Here is a 15,951-nt window from a genome sequence, read left to right on the forward strand (position 1 = left end):
AGATACTGCAGGACAAATGTCCATTAGAACACAAACTTTATCCCTTGACTAGGAAGCCTTATAAATATTCTGGAGGAAGAAGTTTATATGTAAATGCAAATGTTGTTACACATGTAATTTTCATGATTTTGAACATTCTCTTGAAATATCTCTACCCTGTTAACTTCCAAATAGTCTACAAATGGTTCTTTCGATTTTTTTATACCATGCATTTCTCTTTATATGTACCTTTATTTGTTGTGGAAGATTCTAGTTAGTTGGTATCCAATTTTCAGAGTGATACTTTGATATTTTGGCAGACAAAGGTGTTCCCAGATTTTGTCAATGGCTTTTCCCCTCGTTAGGCTGGTTCCTCGTCTTCAGGCTGGCACCTTGCCTAGGCAGGAATTCTTTTTTTCTGATTTTTTTCATTTTTATTAAATTTATTGGGGTGACAATTGTTAGTAAAATTATATAGATTTCAGGTGTACAATTCTGTATTACATCATCTATAAATCCCATTGTGTGTTCATCACCCAGAGTCAGTTCTCCTTCCATCACCATATATTTGATCCCCCTTACCTTCATCTCCCACCCTCCACCCCTCTTACCCTCTGGTAACCACTGAACTATTGTCTGTGTCTATGAGTTTCTGTTTCTCATTTGTTTGTCTTGTTCTTTTATTGTTTCTGGTTTATATACCACATATCAGTGAAATCACATGGTTTTCTCAGGAATTCTAAAATCCTATATTTAATGCATTACAGCCGTGTTTAAGAACTATAAGGGCTTCTGTTATCCACTGAATTATTACTTAACTCCTCTGCTGGCAGTGGGGCTGCATGTATAAGTGGGCCTATTTAATGTAACTGAGTTTGTAGTCCAGAATGCCCCCTTAAAACATGAAGTTCTTGGTTTCTTTATTCTTTATGCACACTATCTTTATTTGCTCTTACCTCTAAAGCCCTCCCCATCCTTCACGGCACATTCATATAATAGGTGCTCCTTGAAATGTTTGACTGCTCCAGCTCACTTGGGTCTCCTTTCTTTCCAGTATTAAATAATAATAATAACAAAAATACCGTATTTCCTTGAAAATAAGACTGGATCTTATATTAATTTTTGCTCCAAAAGATGCATTAGGGTTTATTTTCAGGGGATGCCTTATTTTTTCATGTACAAGAATCTACATCTATTCATGTACAAAAATCTAAATTTATTCAAATACAGTCATGTCATCTTCTTCTGGAACATCGTCATAACTCTCCAAACCCCGAATTCTGGCTTGAATTTCTTGCGACTCCATTTCCTGTAGAACCATTGGCCCCAATCTCTCATGTCCAGCAATAGAGCTCTCCTTAAATGAGCACTTCTTGTCCATGTGGTCTGCTCGTAGTGCATTGGCAACACAGCTGTCAGTGACTTTATCCCAGGAATTCTTCACCCAAGTCACAACCTCTTGCAGGCGAGGCTTCACAAAGTTTCCACGCTGATTTCTCTCCATTCTGTTTTCATTGTAGTCACTGATTTCTATGCGCAAATGGTCCTAGAATGGCTTGTTTATTGCAATATCAAGAGTCTGGAGATAGGCAGTCATTCCTGCAGGAAGCATTATTTGATCTGTTCTTCTCTCTGCAAGGAAGTTCTTCATGTCTTTAGCGCGGTGAGTGCTGGCTGAATCCCAGACTAGCAGACCTCTTTCACCACCTCACAAAACAAGTGGCAGCATTAAATCGACCCACTTCCTTATTACTGCTTGTGTGCACCAGACCTTTTTGGTTTTAAGAACATAAATGCCTGAAACACGTTCTACCTTATCTTTCTTGCCCTTAGTGATGATTAGAAGTGGGGCTTTCTTTCCATCCAGACGAGTTGCCAAAAGACAGGTAACGTGTGCCCTGCTATAACCAGTGGAGGGAATGTAGATTGATGAGGCACCCCTCTGAGCAATTATCATTTGAGATCCTTGGCCCATAAACACTGCAGTTTCATCCATAGCAATCATGTTGGAGAATTGGTATTTAGAAAAGTCAATGCCATCAACAAAGGACTTGGATGCAAGTGCACATTTAAAAACTTCAGTATCTTCCAGCTTGAACAGTGTTGTTGATCTTAGAGACAGTTCATATCGCCGAAGGAAGCCATCCAGCCAGTGTTGTGATGCTTTGAATTCTTCCGGGGATATTTCTAACTGTGGTGCTATTGCAAGGGCAAGTGCTTGAATATCAGCCTTGCACACAATCAAAGCCTTTGCTCTCCTGTCAGCAATCCATTTACAGATGATTTTGTGCAGCTCAGGAAATAATGGTTGCCGACCTGATACACACTTGATCTTCTTGGCATTTCTCTCGTTTACCTGTTGACTGAGGTTATAGTACTCTGCTCGCCGTTTTCAGACCATTTGGAGATCCAACTTCTCTTTGCAGAAAGCTGTAAGATTCTTGTTTCGGGAGTCCTCCATGATTTCTTTCTTGTACTTGACGGAATAGCTCTTTCTTTTTGCACTCATCTTGTCTGGGGGTCAAAATGTTGTTCCCTTTAAATCTACCATTCAATCAAGTGTTAACTGAAGACTTACGAAGCAGGAGTGACAACAAAAATGGTGGTGACAGTTAAGAATGATGGTCCACACAAAAGCTATGAAAAATCGCAGGCACCAAAATTCAGGAAACGTTTCTTTATTTCACATGAGTGCATTAAGTACGTCCGTTACAACACATGACGTACTGAATTATGAAGATTCATATTAGACACAACCACGTCTGTTCGTTATCAAGTGCACACGTTATTCATGTGTTGTGTCTGTACTCCAATTGGTCGTTCGACAATAAGTCTTGAGTTCGTCTGTTTACATAGGCGTTTACCTCTCGTCCAATGGTGCCCGCTTGGATATTTACAAATACTCAATTATAATTTTATTATCGTTTATTTTAAGTATTAATGTCAATTTTTTTTATATATAATTATGTTTTAATATTTTATAATTCAATACATACGTCGTGTGTTGCAATGGACGTACTAAATGCGTCCATCTGGCTGATGATCTTAACTGGGGCTTATTTTTGGGTACGGCTTATATTACGAGCATCCTGAAAAATCATGGTAGGGCTTATTTTCCCATTAGGTCTTATTTCCGGGGAAATTAGGTCTGCTAACATTTATTGACTCCTTGTTATTGTCTGGGCCCTGCTGTAGGTGTTTTGCACGTGTTCGATTGTTCAATCTTCATCACATCCCTCTGAGGAAGTACGATTTTAAATCTGATTTACAAGTGAAGACACTGAGGAGGGAAGTTAAATAACATGCCTGAAGTTACACTGCCAGTAATTGGTTAGGCTTAGGATTTGAAACTAGTCACACTTAGTAGTAATAAATAGTGCTTTAAACAGTATACTCTATTTTTGGGAATAAATGTCAGTTTTCACTACTGACAGCCAAGTTTGTATGTGTTTCTGAAAGAGAGCACATGCTATGTGAGATCTGACAGTTAAGTTTGCGAACCCATCCTAGAAAAAGTGCTACTTATCTCACTGCTGAATATCACTAGGGTCACCTTCAAAGTACGGTCACCTCAAGGTGGGAAGCTATGCACGGATGCCAGCGCCTAGTCCACCTTTCAGTTTTGGAACTGTTTTTCTGGAATGGCCATCAGAGCTGCCATCTATTACCCTTTATGTCCTGAATGTCATCAAAATGTCTTCCTTTCTATATTTCCTTTATCTTCGGGTAAAGAAAGAAGTTATCGGGGACCAGATCAGGTGAGTAGGGAGGGTGTTCCAATGCAGTTATTTGTTTACTGGCTAAAAACTCCCTCACAAACAAGTGCTGTGTGAGCTCACAGTTCTCTTATTATTATTTATTATCCTTTAGGAAAGATGAGTAAATTCTTGGTACAGCAGGGTATGTCCTCTTGGTGTTGTCTTCTGGTGCTGCCCCTTAGAATGACTTATGCCAGAGCCCTGAGAGGAGAAGGTGTTCGTCCACACATATTTTTTTATTTCTTACTGTGTACTTGGCCTTGGATATAGAGGGCTGTTCTCCATTCTCTGACATAAGGCACATAGAAAATGAGAGGATATATAAAAGGGACTTAGCAGAAGGAGAGGGCATAGGTATAGTCAGATCTGGGACAAGACCACACAGTAACACATACGTTGACTATACAGCCTGTGTCAGGTTGGCAGGGATCTTCTAGAGTAGGCTCTGTAGAATCCATGGAGCAGACACAAGTCGGCAGCAGCAGATGGAATTGGCTATACTTACATCTGAGAGTGGAGTCACTTATTCAGTATCATTGAGCACTTACTTTATGATCAGTATTGGCCTAGGCACTGAAATTACAGAGATAAGCAAAACAAAGTCCTTAGTTATGGCCCTTATATTCCAGTAAAACAGACTGATAACTCACAAATACATAAATTAATAAGCAGTGTAATTTAATAAGGTGATGTGCTAGGGAATAATAGGGGGAAGAGGATGAGCGTATGGAGGTAAAGGATTTACTTATGATCGGGTGGTCACACAAGCCCTTCTGACTGAGGAAGCAACATTGACTTACCAAGAAGCCAGCCAGAAGAGCAAGAACAGCATTGCAGACATAGAGAACAGTAGGTGCAAAGGCCTTGAGATAGGGAAGAGTGTGGTGTATTCAAGGAATAGAAAAGAGGCCAGTATGGCTGGAGTGCAGAGAATGAGGAGGAAAACAGAGTGGGATGAAGGAGGAGAGGTAAGGCTAGTATCAGAATGAGAGATGAGGTTCAAGGTAGATAACATTGGGGGTGATGGCGGGACAACTGGGGATTTGAGAGGGCCTCTGAATCCGCTAGATTAGACTCGAGCTAGAGAGAGAGTGGGTTACTATTATTGTGATTTTGTTATATCTATAAGTTGGTGTGTTTTCAAATTAGTTTTGATGGACATTTCAGGGAAAGAATTCCAAAAATTTTTTGAGCAAAGGAATAACCATGTAGCTTTCCAGGATGACTACTTGGAAGTAAATGACTAATTTTAATGTAGTATGTTTGTTTTGAAAAGTTAATGTAGGTAAAACACATACATTATTATTTTTTTCACTGTTATTTGCACACTGATTATATTTTTTCTGGTTTGTGTTCCTCAAACAATTTTTATTATCTCTGTAAGAAGCAGCTTGTTTCCCAGATGGCTTCTGTTTTCATTTCCTTGTGATGTTATGACCTTTTCTACTTTAATAAAGCAATGTTGCATACACATTCAGGAGTTGTTTACAAATTATGCTGCTAACACTTTTGTTAGAGTCTGCCTCAACGATAAAGTGAGTGTTAGTCTGTTTATTCTAGGTCAGATATGTTGAGCAGAAAAAGGTTTGAAATGTGTCTGTTTTTAAAAAGAATGTTTTAACCTATTGGTTGGTTCATGTACCCAGTGCCAAAAGTTATGTTTTGTGACCCTCTTATTATTTCAAGTGGAGGGAGTTTATAAGATTGACTGTTTTTCATTTCTGAACTTTTAAGAGCGGTCACTTGAGTGGGGTTAACATCTAATAAGACAAGGCTGACAGTTGACACTTCAGTAAATTCAGATGTTCATGCCTTAAACACGTTGTTAATGGGTAAAGTGTCATCAATTCATATGGATGTAGCTCTGCTGTAATAAATCAGAATGCCTTAGCAAATGATACAACTTCATATTTGAGTTCAGCTTTTTATAAATTCAGGGGAAAATGAGTTTTCGTATGAGTTACACGGTATACTTGGAAAATAATGCTTGGCAACCAATTTACAACTTATCTGTATTACATTAATAGGATAAAATAACACTAGTGTAAAATAATTATCTCTTCAGATACAGATTTCTTAATGATTTTATCTTAAAAGTTAAGGTAATCTAATAGTAATTAATTTCTAGCCTTTAAAAACATTCAGGCCTTTGTGAAGTGTTATGTACCTTATATTCTAGAAAGAGGGACTGATAAGTCACAGATACACAAATTAATAAGCAATGAAATTTAATAAGGTGATGTGCTAGGGAATGATAGGTCAAGCATCTGTGAATATTATATTAAAATCTATGTTAGTAATACATTTTTTATTGATTTTTTTACAGTGATCTTTTAGGGTTTATATTTTCTCCCAATGTAGCATTTAAGATTGTGATTTTTTTTAGTGGACAATATTCTATATGCTGTATGTGTAGTTATTATAAATGCAAGCTCTGGAGCTCAATACCTGTGTGTGAATCCTGGGTCTGTAATTTACCAGCTACATACATTTGTACAAGTTACTCAGCTGTGCCCCAGCTTCTTCACTTGCCAGATGGGGGTAAAAATAATATTTACGTCATAAAATTGTTGAATTGAATACATTAACACATGTAAAGCACCTGGCACATTGTAAGTACTCAGTGAAGGTTACCTAAACCAATAAAGGTTACCTTACAGTAAAAACTATTTATTAGTAATATCTAGTTGAAGCAATTTTGACACTATTATTGAAATATTTCTAGATCCATCACTTCTTAGGTAATGCAATCTTCAAAATTCAATTCTGGTTTTCTTTTTTGTAGGTTTTTATAAGGATTCTTTAGAAACACCCTTGTCAGTGTACACACATGCGCGCGCACGCATAACACACATACACCCTGTAGTTTGAATTATTTCATGAAGCATCTTCTTTCATAGAAGATACATAATATTTGTAGAACGAATGGGGCGTTTTCTTCTTCCATCTGTTATGGTCTGGCTTAAACTAAAAGGTTTGAAAGGAGGTTTGGCACCAGTAGTACCTCCAATTAGACGTTCTTTCCATAGTGATTGCCATTCACTGTTTCTTGTGTTTTTTTTTTTAATTCTTTAAAGGACATGATAAATGTATATTGTTGGTGAGAGACAGTTGCTCATGGGAACGGTTTTCTTGTCCAGTGAAGGACAAATTTGATTATGAGAGACTGTATAAGTGAAATGGACACTAGACAATCTCATTAATGTGTCTGCCATTTGTACTATCTTTTTCGAGGAGTTTTTGCATCATCCATTGTAATGAGACCAAAGCTTCCCATAAAATGTTTCTGAAAATAAAACTTAAAAGGCAATTTCAAATATTATGTGACAAATCCCTAACAGAGTGAATCATTTCCCCTATTAATATGCCTCTAATAATCTGCATGTTACTTTCTTTAGTGATTACCCAACAGATACTAAAATTTTTCAATCTCCCTGATGAGGCTGAAAAGTAAGGGTATAGGCAAAATCTTGGAATAAAGACAAAAATAATTTTTTGTTTCACCTTACTTTATAGTGAATATTATTGAAAGAATGATGGCAATGAAATTAAATAAGTATTCACACTTCATAAAAGTTATTGTCGCTGAACTGTGTATATTTAATTTGACCATACTTCTCATTATAATCACCATTCCTACATATAAACAATAGTACTAAGAATAGTACTAAGAATACAAATACCAATATTTACAACTTTTAAACCTGAAATACTGTTAAAAATTAACATCAGTCCTGAATAAAATAACCTGCAATCAGCACACTTTTCAAAGTCTTCAGAGAAAATATTTCCTGTGTTCCCAAAACAAACCAAAAAGCTCTCACTATGTTGACAAGGTCTTATTTTAATCCAAAGACAGAATGCTTCTGTCCTGTCAGCTAACCTGCTGTAAATTTTAATACCACTAATATTGGGAAATAAGTACATTCAGCTCTCTAAAATCATCTCCTACCACTCTCTCCCTCAGTCTCCTCCAGCCACTGGAGCCTTCTGCTCCTTGAACCTGCCACATGAAGTTCCTCTCAGGGTCTTAACACTCTGCCCCCAGATTTCTTCCCCTCACTTCATCTTAAGTGTCTGCTCAAATGTCACCTTATTGATGTGGCCTTATTTGCTCACCTTCTATAAATTAGTAATCCATATTCAACCACCACTCCCTTCCCCTATATATTTTGTTTTGCCTCATACTATTTATCACCAACTATTTTTGTTTGTTGTCTCTTTTTCACTCAACTAAAATACAGGTCTAAGAGGGCATAAACTTTGTTTTATTCACACCACTGTATTTGGTATATAAGAGTTGGTATATAAGAGTTGTCCAATAAATATTTGTGCAATAAGTAAATAAATCAGTGAATGAACAGCAGTGATTTGCATTTCCTTATATCACTAAAGTTCTGAGTCAGTCTTATATTTCATAAAATTTGTGATGCTTTTAAAGAGTAAGACCACATAGAGATCTGCTAACTTTGTTTATATATTTGAGTCAGGTCAGGCCTCCATCCCGGGACCAGCTGTCTATGGCCAGAGAAGCAGGATGGCAAGGTCAGGAGCATAGAGAACTCACACAAAGGCTGTTGATGTAACAATGCATCTTGGCTCTTCTCCCATCATCAGTATATATAAAGACTTTTTTTTTTTTGTCGTGGTTGTATATTGTTCTACCCTGTTGGTTTTATACTTAAATTTTTTGAGTTTATATGTTGATGGTTTAGGAGAGGTGTAACAAATACAGGGATACAGAGTCAAGAAATGACAGTGCCTAAGAGTATGGACTTTGGAGCCAGCCACTGTGTGTTCAGATCCTAACACTAACACTTTATTGCTGTGTGACCTTGAACAAGTTGTAAAACTTCTATGGGACTCTGCTTTCTCCTCTATAAAATGGAGTTATTAATAGTATAGTTATATTGGAGGAGTACTATGAAGATTGAGTTCATATTTTTTAAGTACTTGGAATATCTGGCACAGAGTGCATGCAGTACAAATATAAACTATTTTCTTTCTTATTATGGATGTTAGGGTTGCTAACGTGTTAAGATAGAGGTATATTTAAAATGATTTGAGGTTTTAGTCCAAGCACCCACATATATTCCTTTGCCAGTTCCCTATCTCTTCAAAACATTGTGTGTGATATTGTTTTGTGTCTGTTGAATAGAGATGGGGTGGAAGGGAGGGTAATAGAAAGGAAGTTTTGGGTTTCAGAGTCCGGGATAGAATTACTGTTGGCAGTTACCCATGCTTTTCTGGCCATATCGCCTTTGGCATATCTTGGGTGGCCTTTGACTAGAGCTGCTCTAAGTAGAGCCAGCTCTGCTGTATCCTGGAATCCAGGGAATTGTTTTAAAGGTTCTCAACCCAGGCAGTTTAGTTAATATAAGTTAGTGAATTTTGGCATGTAGTCTAGCCTGGAGATGCACTCTGTAACCTTACTGACCTTTTCTTGATTTGTGTGTTTAAGCATTCTTAAAGCATTAAAAGTGGGCTGTGTTATTTGAGAGACACTTCCTTTTTTGGAATTGGCCTTTTTGACTTCTTCATTTTTTTTTTTTTTTTTAAAGCTAAAATTTAGAGGGAAAGAGCGAAGCTGTGACTTTTAGTTTTTCATTTCAAAGTAGTTTTTAAAAATGGCTTGAAATAGAGGAAATGTAATGAAACAAAAAAATATTTAAGGAGGGGCGGCCAGATGGCTCAGTTGGTTAGAGCTCAAGCTCTGAATAATAGGGTTGCCGGTTCCATTCCCACATGGGCTAGTGAGCTGTGCCCTCCACAACTAGATTGAAGATAACAAGCTGCCGCTGAGCTTCCGGTGGGGTGGCTGGATGGCTCATTTGGTTAGAACGAGAGCTCTCAACAACAGGGTTGCCGGTTCAATTCCTGCGCCCCCTACAACTAAAGATTGAAAATGGTGACTGGACTTGGAGCTGAGCTGCACCCTCCACAACTAGATTGAAGGACAACTTGGAATTGATGGGCCCTGGAGAAACACACTGTTCCCCAATGTTCCCCAATAAAAATTTATTAAAAAATAAGGAACGTTGATCTGTGGTTACATATATTTGTAAAATTTTAGTGTAGTCATCTATGAACTTCCTTAAAGTCAGTGAAAAGTTATTAATCAAATGAACCTATCTTATGCTGGCTTCACTTTTTGTAAGTATACGTATAAAATAATGTATGATTTCTGACTAATTTTTATGTATATTTCACTTTGGGTATCATATAAGGCACATAAGAAGTTAGAGAAAGTTAATGTGACCAGTAGAATATGGGTTAGTGTAGTATTACAACAATCCTGGGTCATAGTGAAGATAGTTCTGGCTGGAAGTGTTAGGCTATGAGGAGGAATGTTAGGCCACTGGTTGAAATTTATAGTTATCAGTAATTTCTAGAGATAGTGCTGACTTTGACTTTGTAAAACACACCAAAACCACTATTTCAGTATGCAGTCTTTTTTCACTTTTTCTTAATTCTTTCTCAAAACGGCCCTTTAGGGGAGATGAGGAGAAATACAAAATATATTGGATTGTTTTCAAGGCAAATTATGATGAGAAGCTAAACCATTATACATGATTCTACTCCATATTAAGATATAGATAAGATATAAATAAACTATTCCATCTAGTGATATATTTCACATAAATTTGTTTTCACCCATATTGTCATCATCTAGATATTTGTCTTTGATTATGATATTTTAATTCTGGCAGAAATATACTGGCAAAAGTTGTTGTAGATCTAATTTTCAAGCTTCTGTATGAAACTTTCCACTGTCATTCACCAATTTTTGATTTTTTCTTGCTCTTGGAGAAAAATGTCACTGGGGGAGGGGGAAGAAGGAAAGAATTAAGAGTTCTGGAGGAGGCTAGAGCTAAAGCTCGTTCAATAGTGGGTCACTAAATCAGAAACCATCTTTTAATTTCATTCTTTACATTTTTTTTAAACACTACTTCTTTTACTCGTTATGGACGTTTTAGATAAATGTAGACCACAGGATCTGTATGAGGATCATTAGAGTTAAATCTGGATCATGGGTAATTTATATATCATAATCTTTTGTATTTTAATATTGCCATTCCCCCTGCTCCCCCTCTCCCCCCAAAAAAAGCAAGACCCAGTAAACATTACTTTAAATTACCTACCTCTTTCATTGAAATATCCTATTAAGGTCTTGATTTTAGAAACTAAATGAGTCAGGGTCCAGTTAGGAAAATAGGAACACTTTAGGTGTTTAAAGCAGGAAACTTTAATACAAGGAATTGGTAAATAGGTTTTGGTGGAGCTGAGAAGTCAAACAGTACTGGTATGGTGGAACAATCTAGAGATGAGCAACAGTAGGAAACCATTGCCATCCTTAGGACCAAGAGAGACAGTGGGAAGATGTGGTGTTACCAGAGCCTGAGTGAAGGGGCTGTCTGACAGGAATTGAACCGCGAGAGGGGATCCGGTTCCAGAGCTGGGACTATGGAACCAGGGGCCAACTGACTGGATGTGGAACCACGGAGAAGATGTAGAAAGGTGTGGGGAGAAATACCACGGCTTTTCTCCTCCTCCTACCCTCCTGCCCTCTGCTATTGTGTCTCTTACTGGTGGGACCTACCAAGAAGCCAGAGCAAGGGGGTCGGGGTTATGAAGCTTTGCCATAAGGGAAGGACAAACACAGGTAGGGACTTGATTTGAGAGCAAATAGACAAATGAGCAGCACAGACAATATAAAAACATGTTGAATTTTTTTCACGCCTGGAAATAGATATTAGTCCTTCCATATTATATTCTAAGACACTCCTCTTCCCCTGTGCTCACGATCCCTCGTAAAAGATGGAAATAATTATGATTTGTTTGGTTTGAGTTTTCAGGAACCCTTTATGTTTAATGGAATTGAACTATTACATTTGCTGAATATATTTTTGCCATTCTCTTTTCATTTTTATTGTTTGAATATTTTGGACACACAGAAGTTAATCGTTTTCATTTGTTCAATTCTTTTCCTTTATTTTTAAATATTTCTTCAAAGATTAGAAAGTCAGTTCCCTTGAGAAATTTAATAAATATTCTATCCTGTCATCTGCTTTTTCTAAGTTTTCAACATTTTAAAACTCTGTAATCCATCTGGAATTAATTTTGCTGTGGAGTTGATGTATTATTTTAAAGCCACTGAAGATAGGTTATTCGTTTTTAAAAAGATTACCTGTGCTTTGAGAATCCTTATATTTTCTTTTTCGATTGCCTTGTCTGTGTTGGATTTCTTTTTATTTGGTACCAATCTATAGTAATATTGCAAGTTTTATTTAAAGTATCATCCTTGCTAATTCCTTAATTTATTGACTAAAGTATACTTCCATCTTGCATCATCTTTGAAGTGGCTATCCAAAGGCATTTTACCTCCTTTTTTTAAATGAAAAAGTTTAGGCTGTCCTGTGATTTGGGTTAATTTTAAGACCTTTGGATATTTACTAACAAATAGGTATGAGTTAAATATTGATGCATGCAACTCTACTTGTTGCTTTTTATGTGCAGGTCCAGAAGGGACTGATTTTCGTGTTTTAAATTTACCTTACTTGTGGGGGAGTACCTGTGTTGAGTAATAAGTGTCTAATGTGTTTTGAACTTGGCCTTTTAAAATCGGTTGCTTTGATAATATTAATCTGGTACTTGTGGTATGGAACATTGTCTAAATTTAGTAGACAGGGGTAAAAGTCAAAGTATCAAGAGAAAGTAAGGGTAGGTTGCTTAATTATTAATTCCTTACCTTTTTCCTTGATGAATTTATTCACTTGTGATGAGGCTATTGGAACTCCGAAAATGTCTAAATTGAGAGGGCATCACTTTCCACAAATTTTATTTGCTTCTGAAATGCATATTATTATGAAGTATTTGGGCAAATGATAGAATGGTTTAAGTTAATATTACATGTTATATTGTGTTGTAAAGGAGAGTGAGTGAAGAGAGATGTATTTAAAACATTACGTATCAGAAAACATTCTGAAAAAGTATCCTCTCAGTTTAGAAGTAAGAGACTTTTGTTTCCAGTTTCTCTCTAGTCACAATTTAAAAATTGGTGTAATTGTTATTAATTTAAAGCTTATTAATATAAACAACATTTTTAATGTAGACAATTCCAACATTATAAAAGTAGAATAATATAATGAACCCAATGTATCCATCATGGAGGTTCAAACACTGTAGTTAATTTCATTTTATCTCAATTATCATTGACTTCTTTCTCCACTTTTGGATTTTTCTGAAGCAGATACTAGCTATAATGTCATCTAAATATTTCAGTATGTATCTCAAAAAAATAAGAACTCTTAAAACTCATAATCACAATACCTTTTATCATATCTGAAAGTTGACAATGATTTCTCAATCTCAGCTATTTAGTCCATGTTCTCATTTTCCCAGTTGTTGTATGTGTGTACATGTTATTATTTTTTAATAATCTGTTTCAGGATCCAGATGAGGTTCATACTTTAGGATTGGTTTATGAATTTCTTAAATCTATTTTAATATACAGCTTCATCTTCCTTGATTCTTTATTTCTTAAAATTTTATGTTAAAGCAGCTGAATTACTTATGTTATATAAAACATTTTATTTGAGGGAAAACTTTACTACAGAAATAGAGCGTAACGTAAGTATTTTATAGATTTGTCATTTGTTTACTGTGTTCATGATTTTTGCCATATCCTAGATTTGTTTTTTGCTTAGTATTTTCATGATTATTGTTTTTTTAAAACCAAAATCCATACTTTTTATCATTCTAATCATTTACATTTATGAAATCATGGATTTGATGTCTTTGTTATATTTTAAAATACATGTTAAGATAAATTTAACAGTTAAGATAAAACTATATCCATATACAATCTAAAATCATCTTGCATACCACATATTAGGAAACACTGCTTTAATATTAATGCCTCTTCTCCTTATCCCCTCCACTCACCTCCTGTGTGGAAATTTAATCAGTTACCCCAAGAGGGACCAATTTGAAACCTTAGATACATTTCCTGCATGTCTTCAGAAACAAGGTACGTCCTGTGCAAAGTATGGTTATACTAGCACAGTGCTAGTGAGGTGTGTTACCAATCTGAGATCATGGTCTAGCCAGTTCGGCATTCTTATCGTTCAGCTTCAAATTACATTACGTGTGACATGTAATTTTATAGAGGAAGAAAAAAACCCAGGAACCTGTTTCTGGACTGTCATTGAAATCTTTAGTTTATTGTTGATAAATAGTTAAGTAATGGCTGAAAACATTTCTCTTTCTGTTGAATAGGGATTAACTTTTAGGGAAAGTTAAATGTGAAGATTATAAATTAAGAAAACAGTGATTTTTTTTTTTTTTTTTTTTTTTAAGTTTCAAAGAAATGTCAGTAAAATAATTTGTTTAAAAATACAAGCTTTGGGGAAAATAGAATTTATTAATTTACTTTGTGTGGATCAGTATATTTAACCAGACTTTATATGTGAAGATCATCCTTTTTGATGTATCAAAATAAATATGCTGTAAATAACTCAGAGTTCTTTCTCATGCATTGTTAGTTGTATGTCAAGTTACTCTAGAAAGAGTTAGGGAAGCTTAGGGAAGTCACAGAAACCTTGTGACTTGCCCTTGACATGTAGCTGGTCAGAGTTAATACTGAGAACCATGTAGAGATCTGTTTTTCACCATAGTGAAGACACTGGATTTGAAATCAGATGTTCTGGACCTTGTGCTATTTATTAGCTAACCAGTATAAGTTTGGATAATTTATTTCAAATCACTAAGCAACGATCATTCTCACTGTAAATTAGGATAATTTGCTACAGAACTTTCTTGAGAATTAAGTTAGATAATGTATAAGTAAAAGCAGTATAAAACTGACAAAAAAATTACAAAATAAGTTCTCTTTGTGAGTTCATGTTAATGTCATTTATCCACAATAGCAGTAAATATAATTTTAATAAATACTTAGAAATAAGGATTCATTGCCTTTTTAAAAAGTTTTCATAAGAAGTCTAAGTAATAAATCAGTAACTGGGAGGCATTTCTATGTTTTCTAACATAAGTTTCTGGGGAGCTCCTTTTTCTATAATTGGGAAATTTAATGTACTACATTTTGTTCATTTGGTGAATTTTGATAGGCTCCGGGGATACAAAAATGAGTAAGATACATTTCATTTCCTTGAAGAGATCACACCCATGTGGGGAATACAGACTTAAAACAAAACAAGTGAATTTCAGCGGAGCGTACAGATGCTTTATTAGAGGATGAAAGAGTGCTAGGAGAGTTTTGGGGAGAATTAGTTAGAATTATATGACATTATATACAGTACAAGACTCTGAGTCGTAATATTTATCTACAGTCGGGGAGGTTCTGCCCAAATGGGGCTATTGGGCAATAAGTTGTTTTGGGTTGCTTTGTTGAAGATAAAAGGGGTAGATAAAAGGGAGTTCAGCTTTTATCTAAGGGGTCTTCTCCCCACCAGGTATTGAGTGGAGGGTGTTTTGTGAAGGAAAGGAGTGGAAGAGGAAAGAGAAGCTAATGTTTTGAGAATAGAGTCACAAGGTGGATAAATATGTGCCTAATGGGCACCTGTTACTTGATAGAAGGACAGAAGAAAGTACAAATCTCCTTTTTTGTCTATTTGACCAGCCAAATCCTATTTCTCCATGTTTGCTAGTTTATCCATCTTTGCTAGTTTTCAAGTTTATTTCTCTTAGGGTTATCCATTTAGTCGTGTTAGCACTGTAGGGTTCTAACTGCAATATGTCTCTCTTTAGTTATGTATTATTATTGTGCTAGAGCTGTGTCATTAGGTGATATGATAACATACCCTATAAATAAAAGCATTTGTTTCACATACTACATGGCCAGTATAATGCAGCTGGGAAATTATGTGGTTGAAGTGAGTGAACTAGTGCATAAGCCTTATGCTTACGGAATGTTAATTACCTCCACGTCTCTTCTACCTCTTAAAAAAAAATCATGTGACATCTGTATGGTGAAAGGCCAATAAATTATTAATCTGGATGCTGCAACCACAAATCTGTAAGTTACTTACTACCTGTAAATATCTAGCTTACTGCTAGCATTTCTTTCCTTAAACTAGGCTGTACATTTTTTTCTTGTACTTTGAAACAAAATAAAATAATAAAGTACATTTCTTGTACTTTGAAACAAAACAAAATAATAAAGAATGCTATTAGATAAGGTTCCTTTAGCTTTTGA

The 15,951-nt window shown here is 35.7% G+C and overlaps 1 protein-coding gene across 18 annotated transcripts in view; it reads left to right on the top strand.

Annotated features, from left to right (window-relative positions):
- Positions 1-15,951, top strand: part of PDLIM5 (PDZ and LIM domain 5) — a 189,157-nt gene that overhangs the window by 13,102 nt on the left and 160,104 nt on the right. The gene's annotated exons all lie outside the window — the stretch shown is intronic.

The sequence above is a fragment of the Rhinolophus sinicus genome, chromosome 1, assembly GCF_057876585.1.
Source record: "Rhinolophus sinicus isolate RSI-liver-muscle chromosome 1, RSI-T2T, whole genome shotgun sequence".
NCBI lineage: Eukaryota > Metazoa > Chordata > Mammalia > Chiroptera > Rhinolophidae > Rhinolophus > Rhinolophus sinicus.